At 36.8% G+C, this 19,292-nt stretch overlaps 1 protein-coding gene and 1 long non-coding RNA gene across 2 annotated transcripts in view; one reads left to right on the forward strand and one right to left on the reverse strand.

Annotated features, from left to right (window-relative positions):
- The window catches only part of uex (metal transporter uex), a 164,409-nt gene that overhangs the window by 131,313 nt on the left and 13,804 nt on the right, over nt 1–19,292 (forward strand). The window lies entirely within an intron of this gene.
- Nucleotides 216–11,603, reverse strand: LOC137239743 (uncharacterized). The gene is made up of 6 exons (XR_010949469.1): nt 8,666–11,603; nt 3,899–4,039; nt 1,982–2,071; nt 1,788–1,913; nt 1,605–1,715; nt 216–1,542 (listed from the first exon to the last, which is right to left on the reverse strand). It is a non-coding gene; the product is annotated as an uncharacterized lncRNA (long non-coding RNA).

Below are 19,292 nucleotides of genomic sequence, written 5' to 3' on the forward strand. Positions count from 1 at the left end.
TATGAAACACGTACAATTAACATGATATTTATGTAATACTCACGTAGAGCAACGTTGAAACAACATTTTAAAAATGTTAATTGGAAATGATACTTACGTGAAAGTAACGTCAAGTCTACATTTAAAAACTGTTGATTTGAAATGAAAATCACATCAAATTGAAATTATTTTTAGTATATTTATTATTACTTTTCAATTTGATAATGAATAGGCACTTTACATATTTTTTTAATGAATAAACAGGAACTAAAAATTCGTATTTCTTATGACAGGAGTTCCTTCGTTAATGCAGTACAAATGAATAGGTGGACTTATAAAAAATTCAACATTTTTTAATTTAATAACATTCCCCATACAACCAACTTTGTACGATTGATAGTGCTCTAAGAATCCAATAATTTCATGTTTATAGACTAGAAAGTAAGCCTCATTATTGACACTGATAATTAGATGAAAATCGAATTCGAGCTACATACAGTTACTCACAAAAATAAGTACACACTTGGTTTATGCTGAAAAAAAAAACTCAAATGCAGTGGCTCACAGCTTAATTGATAATTTTCATCTAAAATATTGCAAATTCCCTAACAGAAACCACATTAAAAAAATGTCAAAGGTTATTCAAAGGTAAGGAGAATTAATCAAAATTTCAAAAATGATCATCAAAATTTTCAATTTTTTTTTTTTCAGAATTTCGAGAAAATTTTTGAGTATGTAGTTTTGTAGCCCAATTATTTTTGGTATAATAATTTGGAAGTTAGAAAGAGCTTAAAATTTTTTTCTCAATTTTCAGAATTTTTTTCGGCGAGGGTGTTGTGCAATTTCCCACTTACAAAATGCATTTTTGTTCATGCGATGTATGGAAGAAACACCCTCGCCGAAAAAAATTCTGTTAGGGAATTTGCGATATTTTAGATTAAAATTATCAATTAAGCTGTGAGCCACAGCATTTAGGTTTTTTCAGCATAAACCAAGTGTTGTACTTATTTTTGTGAGTAACCGTACATAAATTAAATGAAAAAAAAATGCCAGGATAGATTTTAAGTCTTTTAAATGACGTATATCATTAATGCGGTACTTATATTTCTCGCTCAATAAATTGATTGCATCGCTTTCGTCACCACTCATACACTTCATTTTATTCTTAAGTGAAATGTATTAGTGGAGCAGAGTGTTTCCTTATCAGATGCATTCTCTTCCTCTGACGTGGTGCTTTCAAGTTTTAAGCGCTTGCGATTCAAGTTATTGAAGCGATTGTATAAAATACCATATGCACTGGTTCTCCGTCCATCCTTGGGAGATATGTAATATATTTCCATATTTTGTGTGGGAAAAATTTCTACAATTTTTTCAGCCAATTTATTCATATGATTTATACATATGATGCGGTATTATGTACTTTCGTGAATTAGAATCGAAGAAGTTTTCCACAATAATGTTAAGCAATCTTTTTCTATCATCCATATCCAACTTTTCCGTCATTTGATACAAGCTTAGTAGAGATTGGCCGCTTTTTGAGTTTTTCACCATGTCAATTGCATTCTGCAAGAAATTGAAGTTTAAAGAATATCCACAGCTTCAACCCTTACCCTTACAACCCTTACCGTAACTTTCGCCGAATTGGAATTGCTAGCTGGTGAGGGAAGAGGCTGATTTTCAAGCCAATTTTGTACATTTGAGTTCATATTAAGAGTCGAAAGAGATTCTTCTGGAAACTAAAACAGAAAATTGTTAATATTAAAACAAAATATACTATTTAAAACTTTATAAAGAAATATATTACGTACTTGTGTTTCCAAAGCGTAATGTTTCCCTAAATTCTGCTCTATAACCTATATTTTCGTTGCCTGGAAATGCCAACGCCAAGTCGTCACAGTTTATGTACTTCAACTGGTCATATGTGATTCCATAAGCTTTATTTGGATCAGTTAAAAATGGTTAGTTACAAAAAATTTTTATTATAAATAAGATAAACCGTTACCATAAAACTTGTCGTAAGCGGCTTCTACATTCATCTCTTTCAAATCAGTTTTTTAAACGCTGGTCCTCTCCTGATTTGAGTTTGGACAATCTAGACAAAAAATATTATGGTATGCATATTTAGATCAGTCAATGTCGTTACAGCTTTAAGGTACTCCAGAGCAGCAGTACCAACGAAAAATAAGCCCTGCTACTGCTCCGGCTCTGAACATGAACAGAGTAACCCAACAAACATTTAGGTTAGAAAACGATTAGAAGACGAATCGAATTCTAATGTATTTCTCTAACGTAGAAGGTTAGAGGACGGTTTGCGAAACTGTCGCGAATTATAGCATTCTCGACAAAAAGGGGACTTCGTGCTCGATATCGAGAAAAGGGTTAGAATTCTAATCGCATTCTAACGTCAAATTCTAATGAGTTTCTAATGAGAATTTTGAAGTGATGCGCAATTAAGTTCAATTATTTAAAATCAGCGAATTTTTCATTGTTTCATTATATCAAATACGTTTATTTGGTTATAATCTTGTGTATTAAGAATGAACATATTTCAAAGGCTTTTTCTATTATAATAAATTAAAACCGTACTTAAAGATTGAGCTCAGCGTTGGTTTGAGGTAGGGATGAGGAAGCGTTTTCTTCATGCCATTCAAATAGCACTTCAATAATCTGCTCGCTTTCCTTTTTTAACTTTTTTTTGATTAATTTTCACTTACTAGTATTTATTTTATAAATAAAAAAACTTATTTCGCAACTTGTAATATTTCCACTATTTTTATTTTGTTTGTATAACACTAAGAATGAGCATGAGGGAATTATAGAAGGTGGCGCATTGCGCATGTAAACATTAGTTCATCTGTTCTTTATGGGCAATTTTTACGTCATTTTCCTTTAGCTCTTGTTTTTTTCTCTCTTTCTTTCATTCTCTCAAGCAGTAAAGTGTGACGTAGATGCGCAGAACGAGGCAATTTTGAACTCGTGAATGCACAATCTTCTGTGGGTGATTTGTGAAGAATGAGTGATCATGTCGTGCAAATAACCGATAACTGTGACAATAATCATAACATCACATTTCTAGTGTTATTCGAATCGTTTCACAGTCGAATTCTAACCTAGTTCTCTAACCTAGGTTTCGATTGGAATTGCATTAGAGAACTACATTAGAATTCAAATGTAAAATTACAATAATTCTCAAACGTTAGAAACTATATTTGCTGAGAAGGAGCAGAGCCGTAGCACAAAAAATTGATAGAACTTTTTAGGATCTGCATTTTTTCTGCTATTTGCCCCGCTCTAAAACGCGACGTAGTTCATAGCCTAAGGAATGATATTACTGTATTATGCTACGGATCTGCTCTATGCTCCATACATTTTCAGAGCAGGAACAAAAGCAAAAAAAAAAACTACATTGCATAGCATTTTCAATGGATGGCCTTTATTAACATGAAAGACTGATTTAACTGTTTTCATATCAATTTAACGTGAAACTTGCTGATTCGGTCATTTCGGGCATTTTTCGCCACAATGTGAAATTGATAATGCAGAAATGTTAATTTTACACGAGACTTTTCTTTCGGTGTAGTACAATAAGCAAAGCACAATTTTAAAGCTTCGCTAGGCGTTGGTTTTAGAGCACTACTTACGCTGGTAAAACTAGAGCTGTGGATTTTATCCAGCAAATTTAGGTTTGACGCGTTGCTCAAAGCTGACCACATACGACTATTCTATGGGTCGAATAATCGCGGTATAAATCCATCAGCATATATTGAGTGTTAGTCCCCATTTTTTGCCAGTGGTTCGCTTACACATATATAATGCAATATAGTTTTTTTTTGTCCAAAACTACGCCTAGGAATTTGACATTATTTGTCAGAGTTAGGCGCACACCATTTAGTGCTGGTAGGTTCAAGGAATTACTTACACTCTAACACACGCTTAGATGTTGTGCTATGCGGAATTATTACTGCTTGGCTGGTTGAAGTTTTAACTATTTTTTTTTTTTGTCATAGTTTCCACTGTTTGATTACGGCTACTGCTTCCGCCGAAAAAACACTACAGTGATCTATAATATAAGAAAAAAGATAAAAATTCTTTTTGATTCACTGTGAAATATAAACGTTTAAATAAAAGGAATTTCGTTGTTTAGCGTCTGACAATAATTGCATTTAATTAGAAAATACTTTCTCTTTTATACAAAATTTCTTACATTACAAATATGTGTTTACACTAATACTTACAAACTAAAAGTACATATGTACATTCATAATGCATATATGAAAAGTCAGCATATTATTATGGTGACCTATTTATGGACACATGTAATTAGATGCATATAAATATTTTGGTAGTCAATATGACCAACAGACAAATATGTCGATCAGCGTGACTGATCGATAAGTGTGTTGGTCAATGTGACGGGTTGACAAATGTAAACAGATATATGTCGTGTGTGTCGGCATGCACATGTGTTGTTGAACTCCCGCTGAGTTCAAATAATTATGTGGGTCAGTTTAACTTGAATACTTGTGTGGTCGATATATGTGTATGAATATTGTACCATCAAGAATGCATTGAAAGAAACGCATTCAAAGTAATGCTACAACTGCACTATCCTTTGCCGTGTGACTGTGCTCCGCGTTACAAAATTTTAACCAACTACTTAAAGGTTAGCAACATGTATATTATATAAAAGTCAAAGACTAAAGAAAGCAACTATTGTATTCAATCGTGTATATTTATGTACGTACATTAGGGATGTTACGAAAGTAAGTTTATCAGAATCGCACACGTAAGCAGAATTTGTAAAAAGTATTATCGGAAGTGGAAATCGGACTCCAAAATATAAGCTAAAGTCAGAGCAAATTACAAGCATTTTATACGGGATGGTGAAGAGGGTGAGTTAATATACCTTGTGCTTTGAGAATACGAACTGCCAGGAAGAGGACCTGTACTCTCTTGTTGTTGTTGTTGTTGTTGTTGTTGTTGTTGTTGTTGTCGTAGCAGCAGTGCTTCGCCCCATCCTGTACTCTCTGTTGGCAAATAGTGTAATATAGGAGAGTTCTAAAGTGAAGCTTAAGTTTGGCAAAAAGCAGAACACTTTCGCTCGTACTTTTTTCTTTGTAAATACAATTGCAACCAGACTCTCTTATCGTCTCCATTTAAGTTAGCCTTTTTTTACGGGTGGCACGCACCCCAAGCACAACCGTCGCCCATTAGAGAATCGCTTTCGTATATCCTTCTCTTGTCCCGCTTTTTGCTTTGAGTCTAGTAGTATTTACGAAGTTGTTGAATTGTATCCATGGGACTGTGATTTCGTGCTCTTTTCGGACTCCATTCTGAGCATTTAAAAATGTTGTGTTCCAGCATCGCCTTTTTCGGAATTTCCGTACGTACACTTCGGCTCTACGACCTTTTCTATTTTAAATTAGTATTTTTTAAGTACTGGTGTTCAAAAAGTATTTGTGTGGGTTAGGTTAGGTTGAGAGAGCGTGCGTAGGAATTTCCCACACTTCTACTTGGGGACATTTTTTTTCGCTATGAGTGCCTTCAGTAAGTGCCGGGTGGCGGCCGATTCATCCAAACAAATTAATTCCTTATGGTTCTCAACGAATCACTTGCGTTATCTGATGAACTTAAGCAGGAGTGAAAGATACATCTTCCCAACCTATGCAGACTTGTCGAAAAACCGTTCGCACAGAAATATGAGTCGCCTTGTTCGCGGTGCCGGACATCGGCAAAGTGATGATCCACTTCTCTTCTTCCTTATCCCGACAGCTTCTACAGAGCTAGCTTGTTGGAATGCGCCACCGTCGTTGCATACCGAAATGATATGTGCTGCCACCCGTAACTATTCTCACGGGAGATTAGTTTAGCTTGAGAAGCAAACTAGTAGGTATTTTCCTACACAAACATGGCAATAAGGGCCTTGATACCTCACAATCATCCCGATTGGACCACAGCGAGTCCGCTCCCGCCCTAATCTCATAATTCTCGATTTTCCTGGGGAAATAACCCAGCGGTGGTCTGGCTTATATCCATTTCCTAACTCCTCTGTCCTAGCCATCTCATCTGCAAATTCATTCCCTTCAATATGATTGTACCGCGGAACTCAGCAAAGGGTGACATTTAGGTACCTTATGGACGCCAGAGAGGCTAGACATCTCCGCACGACACCCGATTGAAGTGCCTTTGGTTGGTTGGAGTGATAAGTCCCAATTGACTCCAATTACCGCTCATTCGCCGTTTTGATACCACAAACTCGTGACTTAACCAATGAAAGGGTGTTGTGGGAAGACTAATTAACATTTTCCAAGCGCCTCAGGGAAACCCGACCCCCTATATCCATCCCGTGGAGTTTATAAATTTGAGAAGCTTTCCCGGCCTAACATCCTTGACTTCTGGAAGGCTTTCGAAAAAGGGATTTCCAAGAAACTTCATTCGGATTCGACAGTGTGCTGGGCATTCGTACAGCAGATGCTCAACCGTTTCCTCCGCCTCCGGACGCTTGCAGCTGCGACAGGAGGTATTGTGTTCCAGTCCTATCCGTGCCGCATGTACCCCAATTGTGCAATGCCCCCCGAGCACCGCAAGTACTCTGGATATATCCCTTCTGTTCATCTTAAGGACAGCTATAAATCGTTTTTCGTTATAATGTGGCCACTAATGTGGCTCTTCGAAACTCTACAGGTCCGCAACCGATTCCACCTATTGTTGGCCTCACTCAACCAGTGCTTGGCGATGCGACCCTTGATGAGTCCCAGGGGTGCAAGGAACTCCTTCGCTCCTGAGACATCAAGAGCCGTTCCACGCCGTGCCAGCTCATCCGCCATCTCGTTACCCTGTATGTTTCGATTCCCCGGCACCCATATCAGGGTAACGATCTGCCGGCTCGCCAGAATCATGGCGCTCTCCCTACACTGCCCAATCAGGTTTGATGATATCGTCTCTCACCCGAGGGCCCCAAGAGCCGCCTGGTTATCGGCGAAAATGGCTACCCTGTTACCGTTACCATTGATATCCATTAACGCTTTACACGCCTCTTGTATAGCGAAAATCTCAGCTTGAAACACGCTTGCCGAGTCGAGAAGCCGCAATCATAAGGACATGGGCGGACAGTCGCAAATACTCCCACTCCGCAAGCCATTTTAGATCCGGCCGTGAAAACCGAGATGTCGAATCTCTGAGTGATCCCACCATCTTTCCAATCTTTCCTTGTGGGGAAGAGAATTGTGTAGTTTGTGTCGAAGACTGTCCTTGGACGTATGTAGTTCGTTTTTGACAAGATGCGGGAGTCGTCAATATTGAGCAGGACACGGCCGTGCCCGTATGTACGCTCCCTCCAAAGGCCCAACTCCCCAAGCCTTAGGGCCCCTAGAGATGCCGTTTCCTTGATAAAGAGATCTACCAGTGGAACATTGCATATCACGTTTAAAGCCTCCGAGGGGCACGACCTAATTGCCCCCGTGATCGCTCCGCAGGCAGATCGTTGAACTTTACCTAGCATGTTAATTATGTATTTCACCTCCACCGCCTTCCACCATACGAGCGCCATATATGTCAGAATTGGTCGAATAACTGCCTTATACATCCATGCCATGAGGTCTGGCCTCAGACCCCACTTTTTACCTAGCATTCCTTTGCAGGCATACATAGCCCCGTAGGCTCGCCCTTAAGCTGTCGACAAAGGTCATAACATTGATGTCTGTGGCCTTAATATCCTGAAGCAGTCTGGCTGCTCTCTCTCTCTATGGCATAGACCTCCGGCTGGAAGATACTTCATGAATCTGGTAGTCGGAACGATTGATTTACCTGCAGATGCTTTGAGTATACTCCAGCTCCAATTCACTTTTCCATTTTCGACCCGTCTGAAGATTGTAACACCCCTACCACTACCTTGGCATTCCTCTCATTCCTCCCTTGAAGTATATCTTCTGCACCTGGATGTCAAAAAACGTCGTGTTATGGTCGGTATAGGGCTTTAGGAAGGTTGTGATTTAACGATTTTATTCTTCCTGAGGTGCGCCATGTATTTCCTAGCGGTATTTGCGAGTTTAGCAACTCTTTTGTGCATATCTTGACAGCGATGGTTCATCTGTTTCGTGAAATGATGATGAAATTTGTATTTTCGTGTTTGCAGCAGCATACATATATACAAAAAAAAATAACATCCTTTCTATAAAAAAAATTTTCCCTCTTACGTAAAAGAACTTTTTAAAATGTTTCTACTATAAGAACTTTATGAACAAATTGAATTTTTTATGAATTAGAGTTAAATATGTACTTAACAACAATCAATGAACAACACAAGTAATACATACATATATACAGTGTTAAGAGTATCGTTTTCAACTAACTGAAGATTCTAACTAAAAACTTAAATATTATGTATTTTTTAACCTGATAATTTTTATTCTGCAAATGTAACTTTTGAACTACATACATACAAACGTAAAGAAAATGTTAAGATCAGCTTGGGTTTGTCTCTAAACCATGTCACACGCTCTACTTAATTTTTTTTATTGTATCATAGTTTAAGTGGAAAATTTAAAGATAAACATAAAAATTAAAATATGCAATTAATTAATAATACTGAAAAAAAAACATATACATATTTTTTCAACTAAACTGAAATGGCAGAGGTGCGCTAAAAAATGTAAATTAAAATAATTATTACAAATTATAAACCTACCAATAACTATGACAAACAAATTTTCAGATTAAAACACTTAAACGAGCAAAGTTATGCCATTCGAACAATGCACTAGCTTTAGCCGCTGCTGATGTCTGCAAAAAGCAATCAAAATTAAAATGGTTATTAGGGTGGGTCGATTTGTATGGACGTAAGTTAACCGATGGCGCGCCATCGATTTTTCGATAGGGCTTGGGCTCAGGAAAAAAAGTTCCACTAGGCAAACCCAAAAAAATAATTTTCGAGCCTGCGAAATTTAATTTTTTTTACTTTTTTTCGACTTTGATTTTTAAGTTTTTTTTCATGGCCTACTAAAAAATGTTCATGTGTATACCCTGTGCGACCAAAAAATGTCCCCTAAAAACGTTGTCGATAACAGTTTTTTGAAAAAAAAAAAAATATTGCCCCAGTCTAATGTTTATCTTTTCGCCTCAAATTTGTTAACATTTTCGTTTTTGTATCTCTGACTTATGGACAAAGTGAATCTAACAAATGCAAACAAATCAATTAACCCTATATGGTGCATGTAGCATTTTATCACATCACTTTTTTTGCATTTTACCTTGTATGCTAGCATTATCTATGACAACAGCTGATTAGAGGGATTAGAATATACCCGCGGTAGGTATGCCTATCGTAAGAAGCGACTAAAATACCAAACTGAATCAAGAGATTGTGTAGGGCAACCCTCTCGAAGGGTTGTCAGCGCAATATATATCTTATCCAACCCAATTGTCAACATCACCCACCCGTGGCGAATCCTGTTTCATTAACAGCCGAGGTTCTGGCCACCCCGAACTCCTGAGTTGGTCGGACTAGTACCCTTATGGTGATTGTTACCGGAACGTACCGGATCTGCATCGGGCAAAGGACCCTCAAAATCGATAACACTTCCCAAGGTCTTCGGGGAGTGGTCCTTATCACTACGACAGCAAAAACAACAACATAGAAAAGAATATGAAAATTTCAAAAACCATACTTACTTATTTCAATAAAACCAAACACATAAGTTAAAGTTATCTATCTGACATTATACTAAAAGGATATTTTACTAAAAATAAAATATATCTTTTTATAAACCCATTTTAGCCAGTTTTTTTTTATTAACACTGTAGTGACAATGTTGTTATTGTAGCGATAAGGTTGCTCCCAGAAGGCTTCGGGGAGTGTTATCGATGTGATGGTCCTTTGCCGGATACAGATCCGGTACGCTCCGGTACCACAGCACCATTAAGGTGCTAGCCTGGGAACGATTTATGTGGCCACATTAAACATTCAGGTCATACCCTCCCTCCCCAACCCCAAGTACCATGAGGAACTTAGGGTCGCCAGAGCCTCGTCTGTTAGTGAAACAGGATTCGCCGCGGATAGGTGAGGTTGCCAACTGCGTTTGGAGAAGCTATATATTGCGCTGGCAACCTGAGGGTTGCCCTACACAGGCATACCCTATAGTGACAATCTTAGCTTATAGTGCATAAGGAACCACTACTAGTTCGCCCTCTATCTCTTTTATATGATTGCATCCCATTTCTGCAATTTCAAGCTAGATACAAATTTCGACTTTAGAACTAGTTGGTTTATTGGCACTTTTTCGATAGTTCCTAAATAGTTAAAAAATCGTTAGTGTAGATCTAGTCCGCTTTTTGGTACTATTTCTGTAGTTTCAAACTAGTGTAAAAATTTTCCGTTTACACCTTTTCCAGTTTAAGTTCAGAAAATTACAATTCAAGTTTAGAAAATTACAATTCAAGTTCAGAATTTCCAATTTAAATTCAGAAATTTACAATTAAAGTCCAGAAAATTACAATTCAAGTTCAGAAATTCCAATTTAAATTCAGAAAATTACACTTCAAGGTTAGAAAATTACAACTTAAGTTCAGAAATTTCATTTCAGGTTCAGAAACTTACAATTCAAGTTCAGAAAATTAAAATTCAAGTTCAGAAAATTACAATTCAAGTTCAGAAAGTTTGTCAAGTATTTTTTCTTTCATGCACTGGAAATAAAAGTATGTAAGATGGTAAATGTTAGCGCTAATAATTTCATGCAAGGATATGAAGGCCTACTATCTGTCAAGGAAGCATTGGACTTTTTAACTCACTTAAATAAATTTTGCTCACATGAAGAAGATAGCGAAAAAAACCGTTTCCTCTCTTCTCTCTCCTTCTCTCATAAGAGGTCAGTTACAACATCCAGCTATATTCTAAAGGTCACAAGCATTGATCTGCATTGAGTATGACAGCAGTGATGACGAAATCAACGGAGCGTCCACAATTCCGCAAGAAACGTATAAGCACTGTGTGCTCAGATCAAGTCTTCCTCCACCTGCCTCTCGCAACTCTGTGGAGGTCTCCCCCTTCCATTGCTTCCAAACTGCGGTATCGACTAAAGTACTTTCATGATGGCCGGAGCATCCTCATGAACTTGTTGCAAAGAGTTATCCCCCGTTTGATTTCTTAGCTCGGGATGTACCCGCCTTGGAGAATACTTGGGGTACAGTATATCCAAGCCACCATTGTCAACAAAGTATCAACACTTCCGCCAATAACATATAAGTATTACATTACGTAGTATGAATTGGAATAACTTTTGAAAAATAACATTATACTTATAATTTTCTGAATTTGAATTGAAATTTTCAATCCAATAAGTTGTCAATTTTTTACCGTCTTATTTCAGCTTCACAAAGAAATGAGCTTTTTAGCCGTTCAAACATGATTTAAGGTCATAGTATTTTATATAATAATGCAAACTATCTTTCACACATTAAAATAATTTTTTTTTTTTGGGTTTGAAATAGATGGCAAAGAGCAGTGCTCCAAAAAAAAATTTTCTCAATTGGGTTAAGATTTTTTGTTTTTTTGACGTTATATTCTAACTCTGTATGATAGAACTGTCAAATTCAATCACACTTTGTTCAATACTCTTTGATGGTTTGTACTATATGAGAAGTTTAAAATTTGTTTTTTAAATTCAAAACAAAGCGAATTCAGTACTAGGTGTTGTTATCCCAACAGCTGATTGCTTCTTCTTGATTATTTTCCATACAACGCTCTGTACAACAATATGCCAGTTAATCGTAATCAATAAAAATTTACTTTTGACTTGACATTCTTCTGCACGGCGAATTGGTTCAATTCGCTTTGCCATCATCTTGTATGGATTCGCCTTGATTCAAAATGAACAATAAAATGTAGCAAATAAATATTAAAGTTTTAACCTTTTCTCTACAAACTCTTATATAACGCCTTACTTTTTTAGAGGCTGCTTTTGCTTTTTTCAAATGTGATATATTTAAAATTCGAGAATTGCTGAGTGAAATCTCGCCCTATCTCGGCAGAAAACCTTTGGCGTCGTGCTGCTTTAAACGTAGAATAATGGCGAAATGGATATTTAAAAAATTGTTCTTATATCTTCATCCGAATGAATAAGGCAGCCATTTCTTTAATTTAATATTTTATAATTACTCTGTGCATCACCCGGCTGGGTATTGGAGATAGAAAATGATTACTCCGTTTTTCGAAGTTAGCGCCTCATAATCCCGCTAGTTTTCAGAAATCCCGACAAAACACAGTCCAGACAAGAAATCCCGACTGCATAACATCGCGTCTAGGAAAATTCCCGACAACATAAAATCCAGAAAAATTTACTAAAATTTCATTATAGTACATTACGCCTACGCAAAAGGGTGTTCCCCGCGCAAATACACTGTGGATCAGGTAGCCGGTGTTGGGTTATCATTTTGAAGCGATGTAGTGTTACTTGGAATGCACCTCACTTTGAATGCATTTAATGATACAAAATATACACACACTTATAGACCACACAAGTAGTCAAATTTTACTGACCCAAATAATCACTTGAACTCAGCATGAGTTTGTTTACATTTGTCAACCCGTCACGTTGACCGACACATATTTCAGTTCATTTCATTTCATTTTTATTGAGCATTTTTCTTATACCTTTCTATTTCCATATGTAGCAAAGTTACAATAGCAAAATAAAAATAAAAAAGTTTAACATTATGAAGTATAAACTAACGAATGCATAATATGTGTATGAGACCGTGTAGATATAAGAAAAAGATAAAACATTTTTTATGTTAAGCTTAACATAGTGACAAATGTCATATCTATCAAAAATATTGAAACATTAGTGCAGTGGGGCGACTGCTAAATATTGAAATTAAGTTATAATTTTTTTAAAACCTACATATGATTTTTAGCCTAATTACAAGATGCTACTATTGGAAAAGCTAAATGTAAGTAAAAGAAAAAATAATGGTGTAGGTATATAAAATAAAGTAAAGAAAATGGCTGCTATTATTTTCTTTTAGTCTCTGTTATTAAGCTGCTTATTGAATTGGTCGTAGCAGAACTTCGATATATTGTAGAATATACATCATGGCCCGAATTTCGGAGGGTAGTATGTTGAAGAGTTTCCTGGATACAATTGTATAAAACTTTGTTGAGTGTGTGGTTCTGGAAGGAGGTACAATGACTGTGGGATGAAAGTTTATCCTAAGGTTATAAGTTTCCGACCTCATATGTCGATTAGTCACACACTGTAAACAAACTCGTGCTGAGTTCAAGTGAATATTTGGGTCGGTAAAATTTGACTACTTGTGTGGTCTATAAGTGTGTGTGTATTTTGTATCATTAAATGCATTCAAAGTGAGGTGCATTCCAAGTAACACAACAGCGCGACCAAAGGCCGCCTGTGCAGTAAGGTATTCTGCGCGGATATACTATGGATCGCGTAGTTGGTGTTGGATCGGGTAAGTGTTGTTGTGCAGAGATGGCTAAAATAAGAGTACAATACTGAAGATGTGTATTTTTTATGACATTAAGGGTGATTTCCATTACAATATGTCGTAGGGGTTATGAATTGTCGGGATTTGGTCGTGTAGGGATTACGTGTTTACACGAAATTTTCTAAAGTTTTTTATTATTTTATCTGCAAATGAATTCGTCATAGTTCATTATTGTAATACAAAAATACGATGAATTGAAATATATAGTACATACATAATAAAATTAAGAAGAATAGATAAGTATAAGAAACAAAAACAACTTTTGATGAAACAAATTAAAACATTTTATAAATAAGATACAAGGCGAATTCAGTACCAAGTGTTTTTATCCCAACAGCTGATTGCTTCTTCTTGATTATTTTCCATACAACGCCTTATACTCCAATATGTCAGTTAATCGAAATCAATGAACATTATGTTGACATTCTATTGCACGGCGAATTGGTTGAATTTGCTTTGCCATCACCTTGTATAAATTCGCCTTGAATAAGATAATAAACGCACATGATACATTCATGTTCAAAAATCATACCTCAGTGCGTACATTGTGACGTATGTCAAAGAATACCTTATGTACTTAAGATCGATATTAAACAGAAAATATGAAATTCATTAGTGGCAGTATAACTAAATGCATTTGAGATAAATATACGAGCGAATAGATATGTGTAACTAAGAAGAAGAAGAGTTAACTAACAGCATTAACATACGAGAGATTAATGTTTTAATCCTTTAATGCCCAACTTTCAAAAAAAATAAAAAAAATTTTAAGCCACCTGTTCATAGGCCGGGTCACTTTTGTTTTCAGGTACTACCGTCAAGTATTCCGTCACGAATTAGGTTCAGCACTAGTCTCTACGTCTCGCGGGTTCACGTTGTTGTACTTTCACAGTCGCACGGCGCGGTATAAACTGGGTTTGGAAAGCGCATAGTAACGTTAAAAAAATCAAATAAAAATCCCTACAATGCAGCAACACACAGGTATGTGTAGACTCACGTATTCGAACTCTGCGTTTTCAGGAAGAAATCTTCTATAGAAGCAACAAGAAAACAAAACTGCTTGAGTTATTATCACGCCATAGAAGTGAAACTTCTTAAGCAATTGTAAATAAATAGGTATAATACGCTATCGAAGACAATTGAGACATTTCCAACAGTGTCGTATTAAAAAACAAACATAAAAAAGCTTAACAGAAAAAAACAAACCAAACATTGCGGCATTATTATAGTCACTGTGAACTCCAATGATCATAGTCAAAGTGTATTAAACAAAGTGTGATTGAATTTGACAGTTTTCTCATATAGAATTGGACTATAATGTCCAAAAGAAAAAAACATCTTAACCTATTTGGAATTTTTTTTTTTAATTTAAAATTTGTGAAAGGTATTTTGTTCCAAGGAACTAGGGGGTGAGTGGAGGGATGGACTAGTGCTTGTTACCGGAACGTACCGGATCTAATCCGTCAAAGAATCATGTTGTTGTTGTTGTTGTAGCGATAAGGTTGCTCCCCGAAGGTTTTGGGAGTGTTATCGATGTGATGGTCCTTTGCCGGATAAAAATCCGGTACGCTTCGGTAACACAGCACCATTAATGTGCTAGCCCGACCATCTCGGGAACGATTTATTTGGTCACATTAAACCTTCAGGCCATAACTCCCTCCCCACCCTCAAGTTCCATGAGGAGCTTGGGGTCGCCAGAGCCTCGTCTGTTAGTGAAACAGGATTCGCCGCGGATGGGTGAGGTTGACAATTGGGATTGGGGAAGCTATATATTGCGCTGGCAACCTGAAGGGTTGCGCTACACAGCCCCTTGAATCTGGTATTTTAGTCGCCTCTTACGACAGGCATACCTACCGCGTGTATATTCTGACCCCCTAACCCGCTGGGGTGTCAAAGAATCATCAACATCGATAACACTCCCAAAAACTTTTGAGGAGCCTGTATCGCTACAACAACAACAACAACTTAGCAACACGTCAAAATCAGTAACTAATGTACACTTGCAATATTTCGCAGCCTACAAGTCCATGTTATTGTTGTTGTAGCTATAAAGACACTCCTCCACTTTTGAGGAGTGTTATCGATGTTGATGGTGCTTTGCCGAACATACATACGGTACGTGCCGGTAAGAAGCACCATTAAGGTAAGAGGCCACACATCACGGGAACGATTTAATATGTCCACCTTGAACATTCGAACAGCGAAGACAGCAAAATAGTCCGTTTTATCAAAACGCCAGCTTCCGAACTAAGATGGAAGCGATGTGAAAAAATCTATGGTTTTGTATTAGCAAATTCATCTCGCGTTTGCGAAATAATTTTAAGGAGATTGATTTTATTAGCTGTCCGTCAGATCTGAAGTATTTTTCAAACGTGCTCGATTGTATTCAGGAGCTGTTCCTACGCCAGTTAAATCGAGTCCTTCAAGTGTGAGCATAATTAAGCAAAGTACCGTTTTTAAAATGGTAAATAGGAAACATGGAAGCAAGGCTCGAGGAGGATAGGGGTAAAGCATAAATCTTGAACAATTAAATACAAAGAAAGTGTTTTGTAAACAGATATGTTTTATTTTTAGCAAAATACTATCTTAATATAATGTCAGCTCGCCTATTGTAACTTGTGTATCTGCTGTTATATCAAATAAGTACGGTCGGCTTTTAAAGTTCTCATATTCTTTTCTATGTTGTTATAGATAGTCTTGTCATACAAAGTGAACTGCAAAAAAACAACATAAGTGATAACATGCACCACATAGGGTTAACTCATTTGTTTACATTTGTCTGACATAATAGTCCCTTACAAGAGAATCATCATGATTCAATTACTAGAGGTTTGCTCGGCTGACAAATTTTTTTGACAATAGCAGCCATTTTGCTCCCAAATCGAATTGACATCCGTAAACTGTGTTGTTTCTTTGTGCTTTTTCGAAAATATTTAGTACATAGTAGATAGAACACAATCTATTTAGGCCCGAAGCCTAAATTACTATTAGCTCGCGCCACCCTAATAGCACCACTTTATCGACCACTAGTTCGCCCACATGCATGTACATGTGTACATATGTATGTAGGGTTATGTTGTTCGTACACATATACATACATGCCGGTAAAACTGTGTGGGGAAAAATAAAAAAAAATAAATGTAAGGCGCGATAACCTCCGAAGAGATCTAAGGCCGAGCTCCTCTTCCAATTTGCGTCGTGCTCCTCTTGATTTTCCCTACAAATTGGCCGGAGGGGACCTACATGTTTTATGCCGACTCCGAACGGCATCTGCAAGGCAGATGAGTTTTCACTGAGAGCTTTTCATGGCAGAAATACACCCAGAGCGCTTGCCAAACACTGCCGCGGGGCGACCCCGCTTAGAAAAATTTTCTTCTAATTGAAAAACCTTATTTCTAAAATTTTGATGTTGCTTTGCCCGGGAGTTGAACCCAGGGCATACGGTGTGATAGGCGGAGCACGCTACCATCACACCACGGTGGCCGGGGAAGCTTTCCCTTAAAACCGGAGACTTTCCGCGGTTCAACGGTTGCCCTCGACAAGGCAACCGTCTACTTTTTCAGCGATTGTCGAGCGAACCACAGCTAGAAGCGTCCCGAGGAGCCACGCCACATAGTTTCATACACGGTAAATTATTGTTCCAATTATAATTTCCACTTCAATAAAAGCCACTATTATAACACGAAATATCTCGCCTTTCTTTCTTTTATTTTATTTCACATTGTGCCTCCACTCCGGTGCCGAGTTTGCGGCACACCACAATTGTAAACCTATGGGCATACGAAACCTAAACCAATTTAAAATTTATCGTTCAACGTCCAACACTCGACTAGTAAATCGATTCACGTAAAAATGTCATTAGTAAATAATGGATATATCATAACGAAATGCACTCATTGAGCATGCTGGGAACAATCGTCTCCATTTAAGAATTTGTGGAATCGTTTTTTTTTTTTTTGGAATATTCGGACTTCGTGAGGTAGTATCAAATGAACGTGTAAATACTCCCTGTATAGCGGGACAGCACAAAAGCTTAACTCTTCTGTCAAAGTTGAGGCCGGAATATGAAGTTCTAAGACAATAAGCCGTTATCTTTCTTTTTTTTTGTCAGTTCAGCTGCCATTAGAAATCCCTATCTCAAAATATTTTTCAAAAATTTCCCATTTCAGCATATGTCACAAAAACGACCTATATCAGAATTAGGTTGAAGAACGCCTTATCTCAGAATGATTTTCATTAAGAGCCAATTAATGGTGACTTATAACCATAAAACCATAACCAGATAAAACAGCTGATCGAACCAACCTTATGGAAATCAATGTAATCGATTAATGGTGCCATATCATAACGCTAACGCCATAACCATACCATAGCCAACCAATTCGTTTTTGGTTTCTCGCCATATCCATAACCTAAAAATATTTGAGTTGGTAAATTTAATAACTTTTTGTAGATTTTATTCATTGTTTTGAATATATTATGACTAAGAGACTTATGTTTTGTGGAATATGTGTGTAATTTTTTGCATTTTCTTCATTTTTATGAAATTTTCACGATTTTTAGGTTAAAGCACCATTGATCGATCATATTGGAGATGGTTATGGATATGGGTATGGTTACGACTATGGCGATAGGTTACGGAAGTTTAATTCGCCCTTTAACTCCCTCTTATGTCAAAATGCATTGAACTTATGCTCAGATAAGGAGTTTTTGAAACAAATTTTGAAATAGTGTATTTTTGAATAAAACTCTGACGTACGGCATTCTTCAAACAAATTTTGAAAGAATGACCAAACCAACATAACTCTTTATCAACTCACGAAATATTTAGTAGAAAATTAGTTATTTCCCCCAAAACATATTGGAATTTACAAAACTACTATCACTATTAAAATATACTACTAAAGGTACTTTTCTACCATATATGTAATACTAAGCTGGGTTGATTTGCATGGACGAAAGTTAACCCATATCGCGCCATCGATTTTTCAAGAGGTTTTGGGCTCAGGAAAGAAAAGTTCCACTAAGCATACCTAAAAATATAATTTTCGAGCCTGTAAAATTTGAGTTTTTAGACTTTTTTTCTTTGATTTTTAAGGTTTTTTTCATGACCTACTTAAAAAATTTTCATTTGATTTTACAATTTCCATGTATACCCTGTCCGGCTCAAAATTTTACGTTAAAAACTTTGGCGATAACAGTTTTTTGATAAAAAAAATATTTTTTGGGTTTTGAGGAGTGTTTTGGTGAAAAAATTTATTTTTTCATTTTTTTTAAAGGGTTTCTTCAGAAACTTGCAAAAGTGTTGCCGATGAAAACGAATTTGTCTCACAGTTCCTATCCCACTTAAAATTATGCGATAAAAACGTTGGCATTAACAGTGTTTAAAAAAAATTGGGACTTGTTTTGGTCGAAATCGATTTTCTTCATTTTCAAGGCTCCAAATCATTTTTTATGTATATGTTTCCGTTAGACCCACCAATAAGTATACCAAAATGATCAGGGGACGAGCTAAGTTGATTTAGCCATGTCCGTCTGTCCGTCCGTCTGTCCGTTTGTTTGAACGCAAACTAGTCCCTCAATTGTTGAGATATCTTGATGAAATTTGGTAAGCAGGCATATTTTGATGGGGGATTTGACATTTGTCGGAATCGACCCGATCGGACCACTATAGCGTATACCTCCCATACAATCGATTGTTCAATAAGAGGGTTTTCGCCATTTCTGCCTCATTTTAACAGCTAGCAACATCAAATTTTACCACAAGCTTACGTATTGGGCATAGATGGTTGTCTGAAAAAATCGTCAAGGTCGGA

The sequence above is a fragment of the Eurosta solidaginis genome, chromosome 2 (genome assembly GCF_040869045.1).
Source record: "Eurosta solidaginis isolate ZX-2024a chromosome 2, ASM4086904v1, whole genome shotgun sequence".
Classification (NCBI taxonomy): domain Eukaryota; kingdom Metazoa; phylum Arthropoda; class Insecta; order Diptera; family Tephritidae; genus Eurosta; species Eurosta solidaginis.